This window comes from Rosa chinensis, chromosome 4, assembly GCF_002994745.2.
Source record: "Rosa chinensis cultivar Old Blush chromosome 4, RchiOBHm-V2, whole genome shotgun sequence".
Lineage (NCBI taxonomy): Eukaryota > Viridiplantae > Streptophyta > Magnoliopsida > Rosales > Rosaceae > Rosa > Rosa chinensis.
In genome coordinates this window covers 31898727-31923961 of record NC_037091.1, presented here as the reverse complement: position 1 = coordinate 31923961, position 25235 = coordinate 31898727, and the positions used below count along the sequence as shown (strand labels likewise).

The 25235-nt window shown below is 38.5% G+C and overlaps 1 pseudogene; it reads left to right on the top strand.

Moving 5' to 3' along the window:
* The first annotated feature begins 17806 nt into the window (after nt 1–17806).
* On the top strand, nt 17807–20812 carry LOC112199122 (annotated as a pseudogene).
* The last annotated feature ends 4423 nt before the right edge of the window (nt 20813–25235 follow it).

Genomic DNA, 25235 nt, shown 5'->3' with positions numbered 1-25235 from the left:
CATGGGTGAGTGAAAATAATATGATTTTTATCACTTTAGTGATGTATGTTACCTTAGGGGGCAAGGATGTCGAGTTTTGAAAACGAGACATGTTGTGAGATTATTTATTTGGAGTTGATTGGTGATGATCGACTTTAGTGTGAGTTGTTTGACTTCTTTATCTATTTTCCGTTTCATTCTAATTGTTTGATTTTAAATGTAATCTCCTGAACTAAACTATATGCAGGGATTACTATAGTTTTGGTTTGTATACTGCTGGTGATTTCCTGAACTAAATTTCTATGCGGGGATTACCGGTTTTCATTTAGAATGATTTGATTTGTCACGGTTGTGACATGTGTGTTCCTAAAAAGAAAAGAAAAAAAGGATTTTGTTGTTAGAATTAATCATTGTGTTGATTGTTGTCCTCAAGTCGGAAATGCTTTTTTGGAGTTATTTAGGTTTACTCACACGAGCTTGCAAAAGCATACTGGGTTTGTTGTTTCAACCCGGTACATTATTCCATGGTGTAGGGGTTATTGTGCAGGTCGGAGTAACAGTCATCTAAGCTGAGGGTTGGTTACTGTTGTAGGTTGGACATTGAAGTGTATGCTAGTTTTATTCTTCTGCTGTGTAGTGAGTGTGTTTACTTATTGAATTGTCGTTAAGTTTAATTTGTAAACTCTTTGTAAATTAATTTGTGACTCTAAAGAACGAGTCTGTATTGATGTTGGTGAGCTCGATTTGTTTTATCGCTTAATTTAAATGAAGAATTTTCTAAGTGTTTTCTTGTGCTTGTTAAGTTATCACGTTTCAGATTCGAATTTCTTTATTCGAAATTTGGGGCGTGACAATGTGAAAGCTGCATCTCCCATATAAAGGACAAATCCAGTGGTACTCTTTCTATCATCAACATCTCCAGCCTAGTCACTATATATCACTATAACCCACAAGTTTCAAATCATTTGCTGGTGAATAAAGTAAACCAAAATCAAGTGTATCTTTGAGATAACGAAGAATTATTTTGGCCGTCTTCATGTGGGTGCTAGTTGGCTCCTCCATGTAATGGCTAACTGTTGTAAAAAATATGGGACGGAATTCCTATAAAATAAAAACACAGAATAATATGATAATATCTTGGGAAATAAGAATAATGATATAGATGAGAAAATAAAATAAAGTAAGAAAATAATATAATATATAGATTTTATATAGGAAAACTTATCGAGTCGAGGCGTGCAAGTGCACTGTCCTAAGAGAAGATTCATTCCCTACTGCACAAGGTTGAATGACGAACTTCCCTCAAGATACAACAACTCTTCGAGCTCCGTTGTGCAGTTAAGAAGCCCCATTGAACCTTTATCACCCATGCACTTAAAACGGTGTATAAGTAAAGTATGTATATGTATAGTTTGTAAGAATATCTTTGGTAGATGTATTTGGCTAGAGTGGTTGCATTATGGTAGATTATACCGTCATGTATACCCTCATTATCCGACAATCTAAACTCCCACACATGTGCATGTCTCATGTCTCACCATATGCCTTCCAACCATAGCCACATACCCTTATATAGGGCACACTTACCATACCATCAATAGCCTCATTAACCATATAACGGTCAAATAATAATCATATATTTATAACATAAAACCGTTAAACCATAAATAGAGAAATAAACACAAAATAAAAAAAACCCCAAAATAAATAAAATATATTTTAATTTTAAATCATAAAATTTCCAACAATCCCCCACTGATTTAAAATTAAAATAAAATCATTTAAAAAAAAGTGAGTGCTTTTACTATGCAATTGGCATAGGTACCTTTCGGGTTTGAACCTAGCTTAGTGTGATAGTCTCCATTTGAGGAACCAAAGTGACACAGTCTTGAACTTTGATACCTTTGACCAAACTTCAACATATCATACACACAGTACGGGTAATTAGACAGGTTCGCGTGTTGGCGCATTTATGGCCGTACGCGTATCTTGATTCTCATGAGAGTATTAGAGAACAGCCCAATTCTCATTGTCGCGGCCTCACGAACAACTCTCACTTAGGTGAGTTCTCCAAGGATACGTGTGCCCGGACCCCGTGGGAGTTTTTCCCGGCTCGAAACTCATTCAAGGTATCATTGTTTTCCCTTCCTAACGTCACATTTAATATAGCACCTAATGCCTTAGGGATGCACATGTCACGCCCCTGATTTTACACACATGAAAATCGATATATATAACCCCATAATTATATATGCGTGAACGTCCAGTCATCAATACAAAATACCTGGAATCTTTTTCCCTTTAACTTACATAGATATTGATGCCCTGAACCCTCAAAGTTAATATAAACTCGCTCCATAGAGTTATATATTACAATGCTTACGAAATAAATTGTCAACAACAAAATAAAACGTAAATGCAACTCAGAGTAACTATACAACGGAAGTCCTTAACAACGGTAAAGTCACAAAGATAGCTTCCTACCATAAAGCTGCACAGGCGTCACCTCAGCTTCAGCCACGATCTCCTCGACCTGCAGGATTAACCCCTACACCATTCCATTGAATAGTGCACCGGGTTCCACACAACAAACCCGGTAAGCTTATGAAGCTCGTATGAGTAACTCAAAACCAATTACACAAATTTCACAAAAGCCTTCTGCTCATAACCTCAATCCTAGCATCCAATTACACAAATTTCGGTCAAACAAGACTTCCTCAAGAAATGTTTAACGCCATCCTAACGCACTACGGCGAATTCCAACATCACACTCATTTCCCATTTCCCCCCCTAGGAGTTTTTGTCATCAACATGACATCAAAGGTGAAGAACAATGAATCACCTTCCTATCCTCACTACAGAGTACAGTTCATAACCGCTATGGCTCTTAAATGTAAATCAAACCATCAATCAATACAATCAAGGAGAAATCAAGGCAATCACATATCAAAACAAGCAAAACAATTCATAGTAACCCCTGCATATAATTTAGTTCAGGAGGTCACACTAAGTCAAACAACTCAAGACAAAGTAGTCATCGAAGTCCCACACTCTGACGTCTGTAGGTAGCCCCAACCATCACAGCAGTCCTCTCGATCTTTGTTAACTTAATAACAATTCAGCTCCGCTACTGAGCAGTCATCACACTGATCATCGCACAGATTTCTACCAGTCATCACCTAGATTTGCATCATCCTACTAATCATCACATAGATTTCAAGGATCATCACATAGATTCACAAATATATCGCCAATCATCACACAGATAGCGATCATCACAGAGATTCTGTCGGTCATCACATAGATAGCGGTTATCACATAGATTTCGCTGGTCATCACATAGATAGCGATCATCACATAGATTTCGCTGGTCATCACATAGATAGCGATCATCACATAGATTTACAACGAAGCCACTAATACATGAATATATATGCATATATATACATCCCATAATATATATATATACACACATAGTCATCCATCCACACAGAAAACCACTAACACCAACTAAAGTCATAGTTAACCTAATAACTCCAAGACAATAGGGTAATCATGCTCATAACAAATATCAACCATATTCATAACAATTATCGATCCTACTCATAACAAATATCGATCCTCCTCATAACAAATATCAATCCTACTCATAACACATATCGTGAGATTTACTCACCAAACGATAAAGGTATTTCATTCATTAATGAACCTTGTGAGATTACTCACCTTGAATCTCCCGCTGCGTCTTCAATACAGAACAAGACAGCCAATCCACAAAATAGCCGTCCGAGGAGTACTACGTCACGTACCTAAGGAATTACAGCTCTCATTCAGTCAACGAATCACAAGGGATAACGTTCGAAACCCTAAATCGAACCAAAATTCCCAAGGTGACGCCAAATGAGGCGAAACCACATCCGAGACCTCCCAAAGTCCTCGGAATACGTCCACGATCAATGTGACCAAACCACAAGTCGATCGGACGCTCAAATCCTCAAGGATCGAATAAATCGATCGGTATGAAACTGCAAAAATCATAACAATTCCATACGAACTCCAAAATTTGCATATTATATATCGAAACGCTCGTATCAACGAGTAGAACATATATAATACCAAAACCAATTCCTTAAGTGGCCGGAACACCGCCGGAACGCCACCACAGACGGTGGTGCACCGCCGCCGGCCAAAAACACATTATTTCACAAAACTCCCAACATCAAAGTTCTTCATCTAAGCATGCTTGTGAATTCTCATAACTAGCTCGAGGTCAGAAAACAAGCATAAGGGGTCGAAAACTACCTCACAAGCCGTGAACAGTAATCCAAACTGAGTTGATCGAAGTTTCACGTGAATCGATCCAAACAACCACCAAGGATCGATCGGCGAGCTTGTTCTGAACTCAACCCAAGAAAATCGAAGCCGTGCCGACGTCGGAACTGTGTTTTCCGGTCGGGTCCGATTTCTCCAGTCTGCACCGCCTTGAACTGCCACCGAGACGGAGAATCGCCGTAAGAGAACACCAGAGGGACGACCAGACGGAGGAGACGACCCTGCTGGCCAAGTTTCAAGGCCGGAGACCGCCGCAGTTGGCCGGAAAAGTCGGGTCGGATCGGCCGGTTCGGGTCGGGTCAGGCGGTTTTCTTCGATACTGAGGGAGCGGACGAGAGAGAAGAGAGAGAGAAAAAAGGCTTCCGGAAAAGGAAATGAGGAAATGAAAATATATTTCTGATTTTTCCTATATATACTAAAATGGAAACTTTTTCCAATAGCCATAACTTCCTCATACGAACTCCGATTCTCGCGTTCCACATGTCCACGAACTCGTATCGACGCGCTCTACAACTTTTGTGAAGGAAGTTTTCGGAGAATCCCAACGAATAAAAAGTCAACCTTTGGCAACCCCCCTAAAACCATATTCTTCAATTAATTATTCGCCCGAAACACTTCCGCTCCATCCACGAGCCACGAAACCGTCCAATAGTTATAAAATTAATTCTGGAAAAATCCTCAGAAAATAATTATGAATTTCCGGGGCATCACATTCTACCCCCCTTAAAGAAATTTCGTCCCGAAATTTACACGCACCAATCCCACAAGTACGCATAAACCAAGCTCAAATCCAATTTTCATTCTCAGCAAGAATTCCTTCATTTCAAAGTACAACTTCCTCGATCAATAGTGGATATAGGTACCTCACCTAGTATCACAACAATAGGAATCGTTACCACACCGCTTGGTGGTAACCCAATAATTTCATGAATTCCCGTCCTCGTACCCTACCCACTAAAACTCTTGTGATTGCAACACTACACACAGATCACACAAAAGTCCAGAATCCTGTTATCATAACAGTATCTGCACCACTCAACGATGATGTAACCCTTACGTTACAAGAATTGAAAATGAAACCGTCAATTCAATTCAATTCGACCAAGGCCTATGCATCACAACATGCCACACTCAAAAGTCTAGCTATAGACAACAGACAAAACTCAACACAACACAACACATTATTCTAGCACACAAGCAGAATTAGATAAGGTACTTTCTTATCCGCACACACATCAGCTTGAGGAAACCATGCAACCATGATTCCATCTAGCACTCCATAACCTTTCCATCTAAAGGAAAACATAAATCACCGCTGTGACAATGTTCTATTTGCTAACTTAACCATCAAGAAGCAAATCAAGTCTCATCTAGACAATAAAGGAAGAATACTCTCGGAATTCTCCTATAATTACATACTTATGAGTCTCCAGCAACCTCGACCGTTACTCCCATAAACTATCCTGGCAGACAGACAAGAACTCTGACTGATATCGTAACCACTCGTCCGGCCAAGGACGTGATTACCTATTTCCTGCCTTGATCACCGTCTGCGATCAGTCACCGTCTATGACTCAATATATATCACCATCTGTGATCAGTCACCTTCTGTGACTCAATATATCACCATCTGTGATCAGTCACCATCTGTGACTCAATATATCACCATCTGTGATCAGTCACCGCCTGTGACTCAATATCGATCACCATCTGTGATCAGTCACCGTCTGTGACTCAATATCGATCACCATCTGTGATCAGTCACCGTCTGTGACTCAATATCGATCACCATCTGTGATCAGTCACCGTCTGTGACTCAATATATATCACCATCTGTGATCAGTCACCATCTGTGACTCAATATATCACCATCTGTGATCAGTCACCATCTGTGACGCAATATATCACCATCTGTGATCAGTCACCATCTGTGACTCAATATATATCACCATCTGTGATCAGTCACCATCTGTGACTCAATATCGATCACCATCTGTGATCAGTCACCATCTGTGACTCAATATATATCACCATCTGTGATCAGTCACCATCTGTGACTCAATATATCACCATCTGTGATCAGTCACCATCTGTGACGCAATATATCACCATCTGTGATCAGTCACCATAACTTAGACACGATATACACATAGCTCACACTTACGGTCATCAATTCCCTAATCTTCCATATCGTGCCTACATAAGTCAACTGGTGACTACATCCTCATGCTTAGATTCTCAACTAGCGTTTCATTACACAAATTAAACCAACAATCAATCAAATCAACCACACACTACGTCAGAAGATACAATTCTATCCCCTACGTAAACAAGAGTTAAATCTAAAGGTCCTCATTCCTCAAAAGACTATAACTCCTAGAAGCTACCTTAAGCTCCTACAACTTATTCACTGAGCCAACACTACCCTGAAGACTCACATTCCAACACTCATTGCATACCCAATGACTATATCAATACCGAAGAGCATCAGATGGGGATCCGCTGCAGACGGGCCATCACTCGAGGAGTATTGATTGTCACCAAATATGCACCTTACGCTCTGATACCAAACTGTCACGCCCCTGATTTTACACACATGAAAATCGATATATATAACCCCATAATTATATATGCGTGAACGTCCAGTCATCAATACAAAATACCTGGAATCTTTTTCCCTTTAACTTACACAGATATTGATGCCCTGAACCCTCAAAGTTAATATAAACTCGCTCCATAGAGTTATATATTACAATGCTTACGAAATAAATTGTCAACAACAAAATAAAACGTAAATGCAACTCAGAGTAACTATACAACGGAAGTCCTTAACAACGGTAAAGTCACAAAGATAGCTTCCTACCATAAAGCTGCACAGGCGTCACCTCAGCTTCAGCCACGATCTCCTCGACCTGCAGGATTAACCCCTACACCATTCCATTGAATAGTGCACCGGGTTCCACACAACAAACCCGGTAAGCTTATGAAGCTCGTATGAGTAACTCAAAACCAATTACACAAATTTCACAAAAGCCTTCTGCTCATAACCTCAATCCTAGCATCCAATTACACAAATTTCGGTCAAACAAGACTTCCTCAAGAAATGTTTAACGCCATCCTAACGCACTACGGCGAATTCCAACATCACACTCATTTCCCATTTCCCCCCTAGGAGTTTTTGTCATCAACATGACATCAAAGGTGAAGAACAATGAATCACCTTCCTATCCTCACTACAGAGTACAGTTCATAACCGCTATGGCTCTTAAATGTAAATCAAACCATCAATCAATACAATCAAGGAGAAATCAAGGCAATCACATATCAAAACAAGCAAAACAATTCATAGTAACCCCTGCATATAATTTAGTTCAGGAGGTCACACTAAGTCAAACAACTCAAGACAAAGTAGTCATCGAAGTCCCACACTCTGACGTCTGTAGGTAGCCCCAACCATCACAGCAGTCCTCTCGATCTTTGTTAACTTAATAACAATTCAGCTCCGCTACTGAGCAGTCATCACACTGATCATCGCACAGATTTCTACCAGTCATCACCTAGATTTGCATCATCCTACTAATCATCACATAGATTTCAAGGATCATCACATAGATTCACAAATATATCGCCAATCATCACACAGATAGCGATCATCACAGAGATTCTGTCGGTCATCACATAGATAGCGGTTATCACATAGATTTCGCTGGTCATCACATAGATAGCGATCATCACATAGATTTCGCTGGTCATCACATAGATAGCGATCATCACATAGATTTACAACGAAGCCACTAATACATGAATATATATGCATATATATACATCCCATAATATATATATATACACACATAGTCATCCATCCACACAGAAAACCACTAACACCAACTAAAGTCATAGTTAACCTAATAACTCCAAGACAATAGGGTAATCATGCTCATAACAAATATCAACCATATTCATAACAATTATCGATCCTACTCATAACAAATATCGATCCTCCTCATAACAAATATCAATCCTACTCATAACACATATCGTGAGATTTACTCACCAAACGATAAAGGTATTTCATTCATTAATGAACCTTGTGAGATTACTCACCTTGAATCTCCCGCTGCGTCTTCAATACAGAACAAGACAGCCAATCCACAAAATAGCCGTCCGAGGAGTACTACGTCACGTACCTAAGGAATTACAGCTCTCATTCAGTCAACGAATCACAAGGGATAACGTTCGAAACCCTAAATCGAACCAAAATTCCCAAGGTGACGCCAAATGAGGCGAAACCACATCCGAGACCTCCCAAAGTCCTCGGAATACGTCCACGATCAATGTGACCAAACCACAAGTCGATCGGACGCTCAAATCCTCAAGGATCGAATAAATCGATCGGTATGAAACTGCAAAAATCATAACAATTCCATACGAACTCCAAAATTTGCATATTATATATCGAAACGCTCGTATCAACGAGTAGAACATATATAATACCAAAACCAATTCCTTAAGTGGCCGGAACACCGCCGGAACGCCACCACAGACGGTGGTGCACCGCCGCCGGCCAAAAACACATTATTTCACAAAACTCCCAACATCAAAGTTCTTCATCTAAGCATGCTTGTGAATTCTCATAACTAGCTCGAGGTCAGAAAACAAGCATAAGGGGTCGAAAACTACCTCACAAGCCGTGAACAGTAATCCAAACTGAGTTGATCGAAGTTTCACGTGAATCGATCCAAACAACCACCAAGGATCGATCGGCGAGCTTGTTCTGAACTCAACCCAAGAAAATCGAAGCCGTGCCGACGTCGGAACTGTGTTTTCCGGTCGGGTCCGATTTCTCCAGTCTGCACCACCTTGAACTGCCACTGAGACGGAGAATCGCCGTAAGAGAACACCAGAGGGACGACCAGACGGAGGAGACGACCCTGCTGGCCAAGTTTCAAGGCCGGAGACCGCCGCAGTTGGCCGGAAAAGTCGGGTCGGATCGGCCGGTTCGGGTCGGGTCAGGCGGTTTTCTTCGATACTGAGGGAGCGGACGAGAGAGAAGAGAGAGAGAAAAAAGGCTTCCGGAAAAGGAAATGAGGAAATGAAAATATATTTCTGATTTTTCCTATATATACTAAAATGGAAACTTTTTCCAATAGCCATAACTTCCTCATACGAACTCCGATTCTCGCGTTCCACATGTCCACGAACTCGTATCGACGCGCTCTACAACTTTCGTGAAGGAAGTTTTCGGAGAATCCCAACGAATAAAAAGTCAACCTTTGGCAACCCCCTAAAACCATATTCTTCAATTAATTATTCGCCCGAAACACTTCCGCTCCATCCACGAGCCACGAAACCGTCCAATAGTTATAAAATTAATTCTGGAAAAATCCTCAGAAAATAATTATGAATTTCCGGGGCATCACAACACAGGATAATATCTCTTTTGGATATATCCTTAAAGTTTATGTGTGCTATATTTGAGTCACGTAGTATGGATTGTTTCTACCACATTGAACTTCCTTCATGGGATCTCCAATCACAGAAGTTGGGTTACCTCCCTAGGTGACTCCCTTATGGGCTTAAGCACATCCCCCTTCAGCAATTTTATATATATAGTCTCCTCCTCGAGACTATAGGGCCTCCTCCACGAGACATGATATATGACTTTTGTCATATTTTATTTATTTTATTTTTCCTTTGGTCATATCTTGCTTGTCCCTTTAGCTCGCAAAACCCTATGTTTTAATTTATCTGCAAGCCTTAAATAAACCATCAACCACAATTCTCACAGGAGTGTTTTCCTCCATATGAAAACAAGAAAATTTATAACTCTGCACTGATTATTTAATAATCACGGAAGATAAATTGCTACAAGTGTTACCCCCACATTACCATAGGGCATTTAAAATATCATTGATGTAAATAGTAAATGATGACTAGAAATATAGATCATAATCCCCACATTACTTAATATTAAATGTTCTTAAAGACATGTTTATAAATGTTAATAGGAGTTAGGGTTGGATTCGGTTCGGTACCGGAGCTGCAGGCCCAAAAACAGCTACCGTACCAGACTAGTTTGGTACACAAAATCTTCTCCCATTACCGGCCACAGAAGTCGGTATACCAACATATCGGTATACCGAGAGGCTCGGTTGGTATCGGTTGGTTGGGCCTCCAACCGAGTTTCTAACAAGAAGAATCACTGAATCTAAAACCCATAAATCGATCTTGAAGAACCACCAAATCCAAAACCCAGAAATTGAGCTTGAAGAATCACCAAGCTTCGAGGTTGAAGAATCACCGAGCTTGAACCCAGAAATCGAACCCAGAGTCATGGGAGAGCTAGAGAGCGGGAGGAGTGGAAGTCCAGTTTAACCAAAGGTATTGAAATCCCATCATGGCCGGAGAGAGGCTGAGAATCAAGGGCTCGTGCCGAAGAGAGAGAGAGAGAGAGAGAGAGAGAGAGAGAGAGAGAGAGAGAGAGAGAGAGATGGCGTTTCTTTGAAGAGTTTGAGAGGCTCAGAGAAGAGAGAAGAAGAAGAGAGAGTCCAGAAAGAAGAAAGAAGAAAGTGAAAGAAGTGAGCGTCCGGAAAGAAGAAGAGAAGAATAAAAAACTAGAAGAAAGAGGAAAGAAAAGAAAGAAGAAGAATAAAAAAACTAGAAGAAAGAGGAAAGAGAAGAGAGAAGAAGAAGTGAGTGTCCAGAAAGCATAAGAAAGAAGAATAAAAAACTAGAAGGAAGAGAAGAGAGGGTCCAGAAAGAAGAAGAGAGAAGAATAAACAATTAAAAAAAATATAAGTAATTAACTAATTATACGTAGTTCGGTACGGTACGGTATACCATGTATATACAAAAATTGAAACCATTACCGTACCGTGTATGTGGAGTCGGTACGGTTGTACCGTACCAAGAGTTCGGTTACCGACAGTGTCGGTTACCAACTTCTTTGGTTCGGCTCGGATTCGGTTGGTTGGTTTGTCTCGGTTGAAAATGCCAGCCCTAATAGGAGTTATAGCTAGAGCTTACCCCGCCTCACCAAGATAGATGCTCTTCATGAGAGAATTATACTCACAAGTCATAACAAAATCAGTTATGTAAAAGTCCGTAATAATAAATATTTGCTTAACGCGTTTTCTAGTGAGAGAAACTCTCTCTTCTATCTAGCAAACCCAGCTTTCCAGCTTTCCCCTCCCCCCCCCCCCCCCCCCCTTCTTGCCAGATCTAGATCACTCCGATCTGGATCTTTAGCTTGAAAGTCGGGGGAGATAAATTTCCCTCTTCAAAAGGCTTTCCCCTACTCTTCTAGTGGTAGCTCTCCCCTGCCCCGGTGGTGGCAAGTATGATTTCCCTTTTACCTTTGCTTTCCTTTCATTCCCAGCTGCCCTCTTCCAACCCTTCCTAATCTTTCATTTTCAGCATACCCATCCCTCTGTTCTTCTATTTTCTTCACCCTCCCCACCATCCCTCTTCTTTCTCATGTCCTTTCCATCATCTCTATCTTTACTTCTTCTTTCCTACTCTTTGCCTTAAATCTCTGATTCTTCATGGCTAAGATGCACATCCTCCTCATCCATCGAACTCCACTTCACCGATCACTCCTTAGTCTATCGGAGCTCCGTCGTCGGCGTCGATTGGATTGTCTATTTAAACGGGGTTTTCCCGTTACCGCGCGTAAACCCGTTGAATACGGTAGTGCAACAAGGGTCTGCACGGTCTTCGGCTGTCTGTCCCTTTGATCTCTCTGCGGATCGCTCTCCTTCTCCTCTTCTCTTCTTCTTTTTTTCTTATGTTTTGGTTTCTGTGTTTGTTTCTGAGGGTGTTTTGTATGGTTCAGAGATTTGGGTTATGGAGATCTTTTGATGGGTTCTATGCTGCTGTGCTTGCACGGGATTGTTTTGGTTGGACTCAAAGTTTTCGCCGGCCGATCTGGTGACGTTTCTGTGTCACCTTTGGGATTGGTTGGTGGCGGCGTCGTCACTACGTCATCTCTCTCCTGGTGGATCGGCACTATGGTTGAAGCTTGAAGGGCTGTTTGGGCTAGTTTGTTTTTGTCTGTTGGTTTTTTTCTTTGGGCCTTTTTTGGGTCTTTCCCTTGTAATGTAGTTTTTGTTTTGAATAAAAATATTTCCATCACCAAAAAAAAAAAAAATTCCGTAATAATAAACATTAAAGAATACTGATGAAATAGTTAAAATTTCAAATAGTAACCCCCTCTATTGAAATAAAAAAATAACTCCTCAATGATTTATTGAAGCAAAATGAAAACCTTCTCGATCACAATTGAACTTACAAGTATTTTTTTTAAGCATGCATTTTCGTTTATGACCTGTTGCATTTTTGTACACACAAGCTAACATAGAGTAGCATATATAATTTCATAATATATATAAAAATTAATTTTTAGAGTAGAAGAAAACGTACCATCACTATTTTCTTTCTCTGCAATCACTCAGAAGCTCAATCAATGTTACAGCTAATAACTCAACAAAATTTTAATAATGAGACAAAATTAATAGTATCACCACAATTTGAAGCAACATTATTTTAGATATGAAAGAAAGATAAGTAATCATTAATTATGATATGCAACTCGAATGAAATATATGCTTCTCCTCGAAACAAAAGGAAAAGGTCATTTGTAACTGACCTGATAACATATAAAGCGCTGTAATAGACTTTAAGGTCAATCGCATTCATAATATAATTTGATATTTTCAATGGTACGCTATACGCAAAACAATTACTAGTATGTAAGTAAATACAATGGAATAACTCATAAAATCAGTAATCAAGTACGTACCTCAAGTAACAACGTTTTATATATTATAGGCAATATCAATTTCATATAACAGTCAACAGATCATAAGTATAGCCAACCTGATCTCATGGTAGATTAATTGTCATTGAAAGCAAATTTAATTTGCAAATATGACTTGATGGAAAATAAGCTTATATATATAAACTTAACTGTAACATGCACATATACGTACCTGCTTGTTGGCTACTAACATATATGTATTTTAAATTTTTAATCACGATCTTTTAATTTGCTTATGTATGAGAAAGAACTCATATGCATTAAATATGAATTTATATGCCGAATGATATAATTGTAACTACAAAATGATAATATGCAAAAAACATATATTTCTTACGGAACAAAAGTTAGTTATGCTGTAGAAGTGGTTTAGGATTCCTTCGTCATGGTAGAGGCTGGTGTATGTATATTGCGTCACTAGCTAATTCCTCCATCAACTTTGGCATTTGAGAGATTTTTCCTAACAAGAATTAGTTGATATTCAACTATTAATTAGTATACATGCAAAGCAAAATGCAATTAGCATATTCAAGGCCAATATAAACTAATAATTGAAAGAAAAATATTAAGGTATTCATAAGTTGAGAAATAAAGAAGAAGCCAAATGTGCGATATTGATTATGACTCCTCGAACTTCATATTGTCCATTTTTGTCAGAAATTTCGCTCGAATCTTCTCTTAGATTGTTGTAAAAAATATGGGACGGAATTCCTATAAAATAAAAACACAGAATAATATGATAATATCTTGGGAAATAAGAATAATGATATAGATGAGAAAATAAAATAAAGTAAGAAAATAATATAATATATAGATTTTATATAGGAAAACTTATCGAGTCGAGGCGTGCAAGCGCACTGTCCTAAGAGAAGATTCGTTCCCTACTGCACAAGGTTGAATGACGAACTTCCCCCAAGATACAACAACTCTTCGAGCTCCGTCGTGTAGTTAAGAAGCCCCATTGAACAATTATCACCCATGCACTCAAAACGGTATATAAGTAAAGTATGTATATGTATAGTTTGTAAGAATATCTTTGGTAGAGGTATTTGGCTAGAGTGGTTGCATTATGGTGGATTATACCGTCATGTATACCCTCATTATCCGACAATCTAAACTTCCACACATGTGCATGTTTCATGTCTCACCATATGCCTTCCAACCATAGCCACATACCCTTATATAGGGCACACTTACCATACTATCAATAGCCTCATTAACCATATAACAGTCAAATAATAATCATATATTTAAAACGTAAAACCGTTAAACCATAAATAGAAAAATAAACACAAAATAAAATAACCCCCAAAATAAATAAATAAAATATATTTTAATTTTAAATCATAAAATTTCCAACACTAACAAGACCAACTCTATAAAAGAATATCAGGTCTAATGCATGTTAGATATCTCAAGCTTCCAACCAAACTTTTGAAAGAAGTTGGATTCACCTTTTCACCAACATTATGTTTGGATAACTTCACTCCACACTCTACAAGTGTGCTTGCAAGATTGCACTTATCCATCTTGAATTTTTGGAGGACTTCTCTTGCATAGGTCTCTTGTGAAATGAAAATGCCTTCCTCCATTTGCTTCACTTCAACGCCAAGATAGTATGACATGAGCCCAATATCGGTCATCTCGAATTCTGTGGTCATTGCTTTCTTGAAATCTTCAAACATCCTTAGATTATTGCCAGTAAAAATTAAATCATCCATGCACAAGCAAACCAACAACATATCACCATCTAGGCCTCATCAACGGGCCTGGCAGGGCCAAGCCCGGCCCATTGGTAGCAGGCTTGGGCCGGGCCGGGTTTTATTGTAAATTGAAGGATCCAAGCCCATCCATTTAATGAAGGCCTCACGGGCTTTTTCGGGCTGGGCCGGGCTAAGCCTTACGGGCTTTATTTACAAATAAATCTTTAAAGATAATATTTTTTATAAATTTATATTTATATATCATACACTCCAAAGAGAAACCTCTATCAACTTAAATAAAATGGGAAAACCAACCTTTGGATGAGATTATTATAATAAATTATGAGTGTGGTAAAAAAATTTAGCCAATTTTACCATATTTTCGAATCCGATCGAATTGGTCAACCGTCGTCACTTGTATGTTTTCTTGGTTGACTGATGGCATGACGACTGTGAAATGTACTCATTTTTTCACATCGTGTCTGTAAATATTCCATTGATGGATGTGCGTGGACATAAGCTAAAAATTTCAATTGCAAAGATGTTGGCCTATATTAATTTGCCTCCTAAACTTGTATGACTTGTATATTGCATTTAAATTATTGAGGTTCATTCTAAAGCAACCATGAAGTGGAAAATGAATTTAGAGAAATGAACCGCTCGATTGAGAGATTGTAATGTTTTATGGTGATTGTAAAAAATTCAGCTAATTTGATTCTCGTTTCAAATTCGATCAACTAGGTCAAATTTAGTTACTCTTATAAACCCATATCTATACATCATACACTCCAAAGAGCAACCCCTATCAATTCAAAGAAAATGGAAAAATAGACCGTTGGATGACATTATTACAATAAATTATGAGTGTGGTAAAAAATTTAGCCAATTTCACCATATTGTCGAATCCGATCGAATTGGTCAACTATCATCACTTGTATGTCTTCTTAGTTGACCGATGACATGACGACCGCGAAACGTGCTTTTTTTTTCACATCATGTTTGCAAATATTCCATCGATGGATGTGCGTGGACATAAGATAAAAAATAAAAAAATTTAATTACAAACACATTGGCCTATACCAATTTTCCTCCTAAAGTTGTATAACTTATACATTGCCTTTAAATTGTTGAGGTTCATTCTAAAGCAACCATGAAGTGGAAAATGAATTCGGAGAAACCAACTGCTCGATGGAGAGATTGTAATGTTTTATGATGGTTGTAGAAAATTCAGCCAACTTGGTTCTCGTTTCAAATTCGATCAACTAGATCAAACTTAGTTACTTTTATAAACCTATATTTATATATCATACACTCCAAAGAGCAACCCCTATCAATTCAAAGAAAATGGAAAAACCGACCGTTGGATGAGTTTATTACAATAAATTATGAGTGTGGTAAAAAATTCAGCAAATTTCACCATATTTTTGAATCCGATCGAATTAGTCAACCGATATGTAGAATATATATATGCACTAATGCACATATTCTATATAGAAGTATAAGAACTTTCACACACACACACACACACACACACACACACACACACACACACACATATATATAAACACACACACACACACACATATCTCTCTCTCTCTCTCTCTCTATATATATATAAATATATATATAAACACACAGTCACACACACACACATATATATAAACACACACACTCACAAATATATATATATATATATATATATCACTACACCAAAAACGTTAACACACAACACTTTTTGCACAATGAAAAAAAAATGTGTTGTGTGATGTAGAAAAGTGAATCACACAACATGTTTACTAAACTTCCGTTGTATAAGGTGGTTAAAATTCTGAAGTTTTTGTTTAGAAGGTCATTGCACAACGGTTACAAGAATAATCTGTTGTGTGAATTATAAAAAAAATAGCGGCAGATTTCCCTCCTAGATCGACTCAAATTTGGCTCCAAATTGGTACTACATAGTACAACAGTATAGTTATATCTGTTGTGTGAGAGTAGCATTCAAAACATGATACAACGGTTTTTTACCTTTTGTTGTGTGATAAAGTGGGAAATATTTGGATGTGCCTTTATTTGGCCCAAAATGGCACTGAAGCCCCCCCAAAAACCTCCAAGTTTTGATTGAAATATAGCACCAGATTGATGATTCCACAACCAAATGAGTTGTTTCCGTTGTGTGAATGAGCATTGCCTAGCATGTTACTTTGGTTGCATATTATAGCGGGAACTTTTCCCTCTTTGGAACCTTAGCTGAGGTTTAATTTGTTCAAAATTAGACAACAAAATTTCATCTTTGTGTTGTCTGATTCATAAAGCAAAAATTAAAAGCCCACCTTTGACAACTTAAATAGGTAGCTAGGTTTATTGGATTTGCTGTCTCCCCGTCAACACTTTGTAAAAAACAACCGTTTCCTGAACTCGTCGAGCAGCTCTCTTCTAAACATCATCAAAAACCATCAATCTCTCATCAAAACACCATGGGTCTCTCATGAAAACACCATAGCTATTTGTCTCCTCTCACTCCCACTTAGACAAAATAAGGGTTTTTCTTCGAATCGTTTCCATCAAAGACTTCTCCGTCACTTTCTTCACACTTCACAGTCCCTTCCCAAAAACCTTGACTTCTCTTAAACATCGCACTTTGGCACAGATCTCTCTCTCTCTCTAACAGATCTCAGATCTTAGAAGAAGATTGAAAGAAGGGGAACAATCCTTCTCTCCATCTGGACAGTATTGGCTTCACTCTTCACTCTCCCTCGCTTTCCTTCTCCCCAAGAACCCACCTTTACTAGCCGAAATGGTGCCGTCTCCTAGCTCAAATTTCAACTAACAGCGGAGCGAAAACCGGAGCCGCTGGTATTTGGCTAAAGCACGACCTCCGAATCGACGATCATCCACCTCTCAATCTCCTTTGAATCCCTCTTTCGTCTCCACGCGCCACCCCATTCTCGCAAAAACCTAATCCACTTGCCCTCCCATGTTGCCGGACGGCGACGTCTGCACCTACTGCGCCAGCGAGAATGGCGGCTCCAACGGTGATAACGCCGAAGGTCTGGTGTGCGCGCATTACAGGAAATCTGATCCCTCTCAGTCGTCGTTTTGCTATTCCTCTTCACTCAAATACGTTCCTGTGCCGTCGAGCGATTCAGAGAAGCTACAACGGGTCATGACTGCTTCGATTAAGGGTTTTACCATTGGCGCTGGCCTCAAAGGCGGCCTCGCAGTCTTCTCCATCCTAGCTAGACTCAGAAAGAGAAAGCTCTTAGCCTCTCTCAGGTAAAAAGTTAATATTTCAGTAATTCAAACCTAATTATGTCATAATTGAAGTGATTAATGTGCTAATTATATCGAATATTTGAACAATTCAAACTTGTTAATGTGTTTATTAGTTATAATTTAAGTGTTTGATGTGTATCTGTTCAGGACTGAGGGTGCGATTACGAATAATGAAGCAATTGTTACTGTTTTGCAGGAGACCTTGAGATATGGTCTGTTTCTTGGGACTTTTGCAGGCACATTTGTTTCAGTGGATGAGATTATTGCTTCTTTAGGAGGCCACCGTAGGCATGTTCCTTGTTCTTTTATATTCAGCTTCGCATGGTCTGTTTGATTGAGATTTGAGATAGCTGTTTGCTCTAGTTTAATTGATTATGTTCCGGTATTACTCTAGTTCAGGACAGCTAAGTGGAGGGCTTTGTTAGCAGGGCTTATAGCAGGACTGTCTATGCTTCTTACTGGGCATAACACGCAGCATACGAGCTTGGCCGTATACATACTTATGCGTGCTACCGTGTTGTGGGATTAAAAGCAAACGGTTTGGTCGTGTTTGTAGACCTCTCACTTGGAAGCACGATGACATTTTCCTTATGTGTCTCTCCTCTTCGCAAATTCTGTAAGTATACTTTGTTGTAGAAATGTTCATATTTAGTACTGGTGTAGCCAGTGGTGTAGAAATATCCCAGTGTATGCAGTGTGTGTTTTATTTTTTCATTGTCATATTTTAAATTGTCTTGGGGCAATAATGGACAGGCAACGCCAAGCATTATGTATGTGGGAATAACTTATGGTATCTTGACCTTTGAAGTTTTTATGAATTCATCTTGTTGATAGTGAAAGCAGATTACTAAGTCACGATATTGGATAAAAATTCATTTCTTCAGGTCTGCTTACATATTGAAGCAGGAGAGTTTGCCTCCATCATATAAATTCTTGGGAAAATGCTCATTTACCCAATTTTAGCTTAAAATTTGCCCACTTGCTCCACTAACTGTTTTTTAACCCCGTTTACCCAAAACACTCTAAGGGATTATTTCCCCTTTACCCAATTAATTCTTTTTTTCTTCTTTTTATTTATTTTTGAAACTTTTTTGCCCTCTCCCCCTCACCGATTTCTCTCTCCTCCCCCCTCACCGATCTCTCTCTCTCTCTCTCTCTCTCTCTCTCTCTCTCTCTCTCTCCCTCTCTCTCTCTCCAGACGACGTCGGATTTCTCTCTCCCTCCCTCCATCCCTCCAGCAGGTTGCCCACGACGCCTGCTCTCGCCATCTCGGTGCCGAAACTCGTCGTCGTGCTCTCCGCGGCCAGGCTCGACGCCAAGCCAACGGTCCTTGTCGCTTAGAAGCTTGGCGACGCCGGGGTTGACCTTCTGAAGGAATCGACGATGGACTGAAAACTGCTATATGCTATTGTGCAGTCATAACCATAAAAGTTGTTACATTAGTGTCCCCCAGTAGACTTTGTATTGGGGCCAATGATGACTGCTTTATTTATTGATGGACTGAAAATTGCTATTCCAAAGTAAATGTAGTGTTAAATTGCAGTAGTCAATAAATGAAAAAAATTGTGTGGTTTGTGTCAGTCTAGTGGGGGGCAGTAGACAGAATATTGACCCTCAAAATGTGGGTTTTTAGACATTATCTGTTGTTTTGAGTGTGAATAACTTCTATAATCTGTGAAACATAGGAAGCGGTGTAATGTTTGATGGTCTATTGGGGGGCAGTAGACACATTAGTGCCACCCAATAATGTCTTTCTTAGGAGACAGTAATCATCTCTTGTTGATTTGTTTGTGATAAAGTGCAATACACTGTGAATCCTTGAAACTGGTGCAAGTTTTAATGGTTTAGTGGGGGGCAGTAGACACATTACTGCCCCCAAATAATGTCTTCATACGAAGTCAGAACCCTTCACTTAACTGGTGCAAGTTTTAATGGTTTAGTGGGGGGCAGTAGACACATTATTGCCCCCAAATAATGTCTTCGTTTTAAGTCAGAACCCTTCACTTAACTATCATTGACAGATTATTGTACTTTAATAAACTCAAAACAACATAAGACTTATCAAAACTCTAATTTCAGTGATTAATTAACCACAGTTAAGAAATTAGTGGGGGGCAATAATCTGTCTATTACCCCCTAATAGACCACAGTTTTGACGTCGTCCAAGACCTGCAAGGGAAGCCCAGACCCGATTCAGGCGTGGAGAGCTTCCCGGACATCTGACGAACAAAACCGGCGAAGCCCAGAGAGGTTGGGATCGTGGAGTTAGATAGCGTCATCCTCTGGTGGTCCAACGGTAAGACAGAGCGGCGGCGGTGGAGGCCGACATCGACGGTGGAGTGGTGGGCGTGGTGGCTCAGAGAGAGAGAGAGAGAAAGAGAGCCTGAGACGGGGTTAGAGAAAGAGAGAGAAAGAGAGAGAGAGAGAAATCGATGAGGGGGAGGAGAGAGAGATATGTGTGTAATTTGTTAATTAAAATGAGGGAGTAAGTGGGCAATACTGTCAAACACTGTTAGATTGGGTAAATGGGGTTAAAAAACTCTTGGTGGAGTAAGTGGGCAATTTTTGGCCAAAAATTGGGTAAGTGGTCACAGCCCCTAAATTCTTTCTCAACAAACATGGGGGAAAGGATATCACAATTTTGCAAGGTGTTAAAGAGATTGCAAGTGGTTTACCGTTTACTAATTTGGAAGCAATAGAAAGATAGTTCTTATTTTAATGTTGCCATGTTTTGCATCAATAGATTAATACATAGTTCTTCCATACATTACTATGAAACAGGTGATTCTATTATTTCTCCAGGAGCAAAGCAAGGTTTAATCCCCCTTGCTGTACCACTTTCAAGAAATATCTCAGGTATGGAAAAGGATCACCTTTATCTAGTTGATTATTAGCCCAAGAGTTGGCTTGTTGTTAAAGCTGTTGTAATTTTGAGCTATTCTTTGTGAACATGTGCTATAACTGCATTGCTCCGGTGGCCTACAGCTCTGCAAGGGTGAGTATCAAAAAATTGGACTAGATGATTAAAGTATTCTGATAGGAGCATTTTAATGCAACGTTTTAACTGTTATTTCCTCATATTTACTTAGTTATTTCCTTAAATAAATCCTTTTGGTTTAGGAAAGTTTCTATTTCCTATTTTTAGAAAGTTTCCATTTCTTATTTTTAGAAAGTTTCTATTTTTAGTAATAGTTTCTATTTTCAGGTCCTTGGAATAAATGAGCTGAAATGAGCTCAAAAGAGGAAAGATGAGCTAGAAAACGTTGAAGGGAGCTAAGACAGGGCATAAGGGCTACATAAATGAGCTAAAACGAAGAAATGAAGTTTTCTTGGTCCAGCCAGGAAATCCTGTTCAAAAAAGGAAACTATATCAAAGTAAGACTCCTAAGCCAACCAGGAAGTATGGTCGAAATAATGAAGAAAAATGATGTTGAGAGAAGATTCCTGGAGACACTAGGAGACATCATGGCTTGAAGATGACACATGGAGGCCCAAGAATCTTCTAGATTAATTATGGATTTTGGCAAAAAGGTGAAGAGCCCAAGTGATTTTGGGTTGTTGGACGTAAGGGAGATATTTTTGGGAATTAAATCTGATTTTGCCATGGGAAATCATGAAGATAATGTAAAAAATCAAGAAGAAATCAAGGGAAAGCATTGGAGATATTATTGGGGAATTAAATCTGATTTTTGCCATGGGAAATTATGGAGTTAATGTCAAAAATCAAGAGAGGATCAAGGATAATGATGCCATGGAGAGATTTAAGGGAGAAAAGGTCCAAAACAAGTCCAGATTCATTCCTATTTTCACTCAAGATTATTTTGGCCGAAAATTAAGAGAAAAATTAGATAAATCTTGGGAAATCAGCAATAATATATTTGGAAAGATTATGGAATTATTTTGGAGCTTTTTGATTGGTTGAGTGACATGGCAGAGCTGACATGACATTAATTCATTGGTTGGAGCTGTGTGGTGCAACCAGAAAATTCCTTAGAAATTAAATTCATGAAGCCTTGCCTTCCCCTATATATACCCCTCTTTACCACAACCACACCAACATACCAAAAACACACCTCTCTCCCTCAGTAAATAAACATCAGAAAAATTCTCTCCATTCTCTAGTCTTCAGAAGCTCTGCGTCTCAACCAAGGAGGAGAAGAAGTCATGCAATACATCAAGATTCTAACCGTCATCCACCCTTGTGTCATCCCTAGAAGATTGCTTGCTTTCAAGGATCTTCAAGTTCTTTGTCTCAAGGCTTGTCATCCATCTTCCACGGTGTATTTCATACTTTCTTATGTTTTCCTTTGTTTGATTTGTAGAGTTATGGATTCTAGTTAACATGATGTTAAGGGCAAAGTTTAAAGCCGTTTATATGTTTTGAAATAAAGTTGTGATTTCTTTATGTTGATTTATATGTTGCTTATGTGAGATTGCTTGATTGATTTTGTTTTATAGAAAACGTTTATATGTATGTGTTCTTTGGTGGCCAACTTAGGATATATGCATGTAATTGGAGCTAATTTAAGTAGTGAAGGCTTTGGACAAAAGTCGAAATCAATTAAGGAGGATTGCAAATAGGTGAACTTATTCATAACTAGGTTGTGCACTTTGGTTGACATCCTTTCTTTGTTCTTCATGCGTTGAATGTGTTCTTGATTAGCTAGCTTTCTAGACTATGATTGGATGTTCAATAGGATTGATTTAGGTGCTTTCACTTAGATTAATTATTCAAAGAAAGTAAAAAATGGGAAATCGTTTGCTTTCTAACGTTTCACATGGTCAACTTCTTTCTCATGACATAGATAATCAACTATAGGAATTGTGATTGGATTTCTTGCATACGGATGTGGTTTGATCTTTATTCCTTGCGTTCCACCCTTGTATATATGTTTTTATGTTTTCTTTATTTTATTTATTTAATAATCCTAAAACCCCCTCTTGTTTGTTTTATTTTTGTAAATAATATTTTATACTTTTTATTAATTCTTTAGTTGCTTTTGCAATTACAGGTGTACCCTCAATCCCCAAAATAGAACGATCCCTATTTACTATATACTAACGATGACATTTTTAGGGTTAAATTATATGCTTGCTTTTAGCGTATCATATTCAAAGAAATGTGCAATCCTTGAGCTAATGTTTCAATTTGGTATATTTCCAGATGTTTGGAAATAATTGGAAAAGACTTGATAATGTTTTAGGGTGTGAAAATTACTCTATCTAGATAATGTTAATGCATGTGTATGTGTCAAGACCTGATTTTTTTTATTGTGCAGAATATTGATAAATCCCTCTGGTGAAATGTCCTGTGCTGGTAAATACATTCTAAGTACTCGAATATGTTATTCTACATTTTGTTCTATTCTTTTTTTTTCTCTACCTGTGACATAATCTTTAACTTACAGTACAGGGAACATGTTATTCTTCTAATACAGAGAAACTTATTGTTGATTTGCAGGGTTAAGTGAACAAAACTGAATTTGATGCAAGGGGGAAGTTTCAGCAGTACTTAAGGTAGAAAGACAGCAATCTATCCATTTCTTTACAACAGTTTCTTCCTTTCTCTTCTTTCACTTGTTTATCAGGTATCATGTTTCTGATTGTTCTTCATGGCTTCATGACTAAAGAACATGTACTTCAGAACTATTGATGCCCTGGCATCAAGGCTTTACTTCTATTACTCTCTTAGCTATGAATATACTAGTGATCTCGCAGAAATTAGAGGGTGAGTTTTATCTTATGATTCTTTTTTATGTACAAATGTCTCGATGTTAAGAACAAGGTCTAATTCAATGGTTTGTAGTAGAAGAGACTGAATTTGAACTGCATAAGAATAATGAAGGTACCTTCAATCCGAGTCAGATGGAGCCTCACCTCTCTGCATAATTATGTAGTTCTCTTTCCAGAAGTTGTGGAAGCCACATTGGATTTTCATCATGGTTCTGTAGTTGAAGAGTTTGGTAGGTACTACTTATCCATCTGCGATTTTGGATTTTGATAACTTCCTATTCTTTCCTTCATACTCTACAGAGTTTTAGTGAGTAATGCTGGGGCGTTGATATTTAAGAGGATATTGTACTCTATTGCTTATTTCTTCTGATTATAATAACATACTTCAGACAGAGAAATTTTTCAAATAGCAGTTTGTTTGATTGTTTAGCTGATATGATTTCTCCTTATTTGACTTTTATGTATGTGTATTCTTTCCTTTCCTCTCTATTCTTAAGCGTTTATGGACCCACAGTGGCTTTGTACTCAGAAGTTACCTTGAATGTTTGCTTGGTAACCAATTTACTGGTGGCTTTTTAATCTGGCTTGAAGAGTTGTTGTTTATAGCCCGCCCCCGACTTTGAAGCTTACTTGGATTATTGTCTTTGAGTTAGACTTTTTAAAATGTTATGTTCCTTAAATTTTGTGGGTTTTTTTGCTAATTAAATTTTCGGTTATATATATATATATATATATATTAGATTTTTTTTTATCTATTGTTACTTTTTATTTATTTTTGTAATTGTTAAGAGATAAGAAGGTGTGGGTTTTGGTTGCTGACGGTGGGGGAAGAGGAAAGAAATAGAGAGATGGAAACTAGAAAGAAGAGGAAGAGAACGGGAAAAGAAAAGGGAGAAGAGGGAGATGAAAAGAGGAAGAAGAAAGAAAAGAGAGGGGAGGGGAGAGCGACTAGTTGAAAAAGAAAGAAGAATGAGAAGTAGAAAGGGGGAGACAGAGAGGGATTGAGAAGAGAGAGTTTAAGAGTTTGGGGTTTTCTCAAATGCTGTGATTGGGTATTTCTAGATTAGAGGAGAGTGAAGCTATAGAATTGTATGAGTTTTGATTGAGTGTTGGAAGATGAAGAGAAAGGATGAACGATTGGGAATGAGAGTCTGATTTTTCTACTCTTGGAACTGAACTGTGGGAAGGCAAAGGGAGGAAGTTTTCAGAAGTGAAGGGTTTCCATTCGGTTTGTTTTGCTGAGAAAGTTGTCCAAATGTGGGTGCTGTTTTGTGCAAGATCATTATGTCTACTATGTTGGTCGTACTTCACTGATTTGATTGTTTTGTTAATTGGTCTGGGTATTACGTTATTAGCTGTTTATTGATTTGGGTGATGAGGAGTAGTTTTTATTTGAT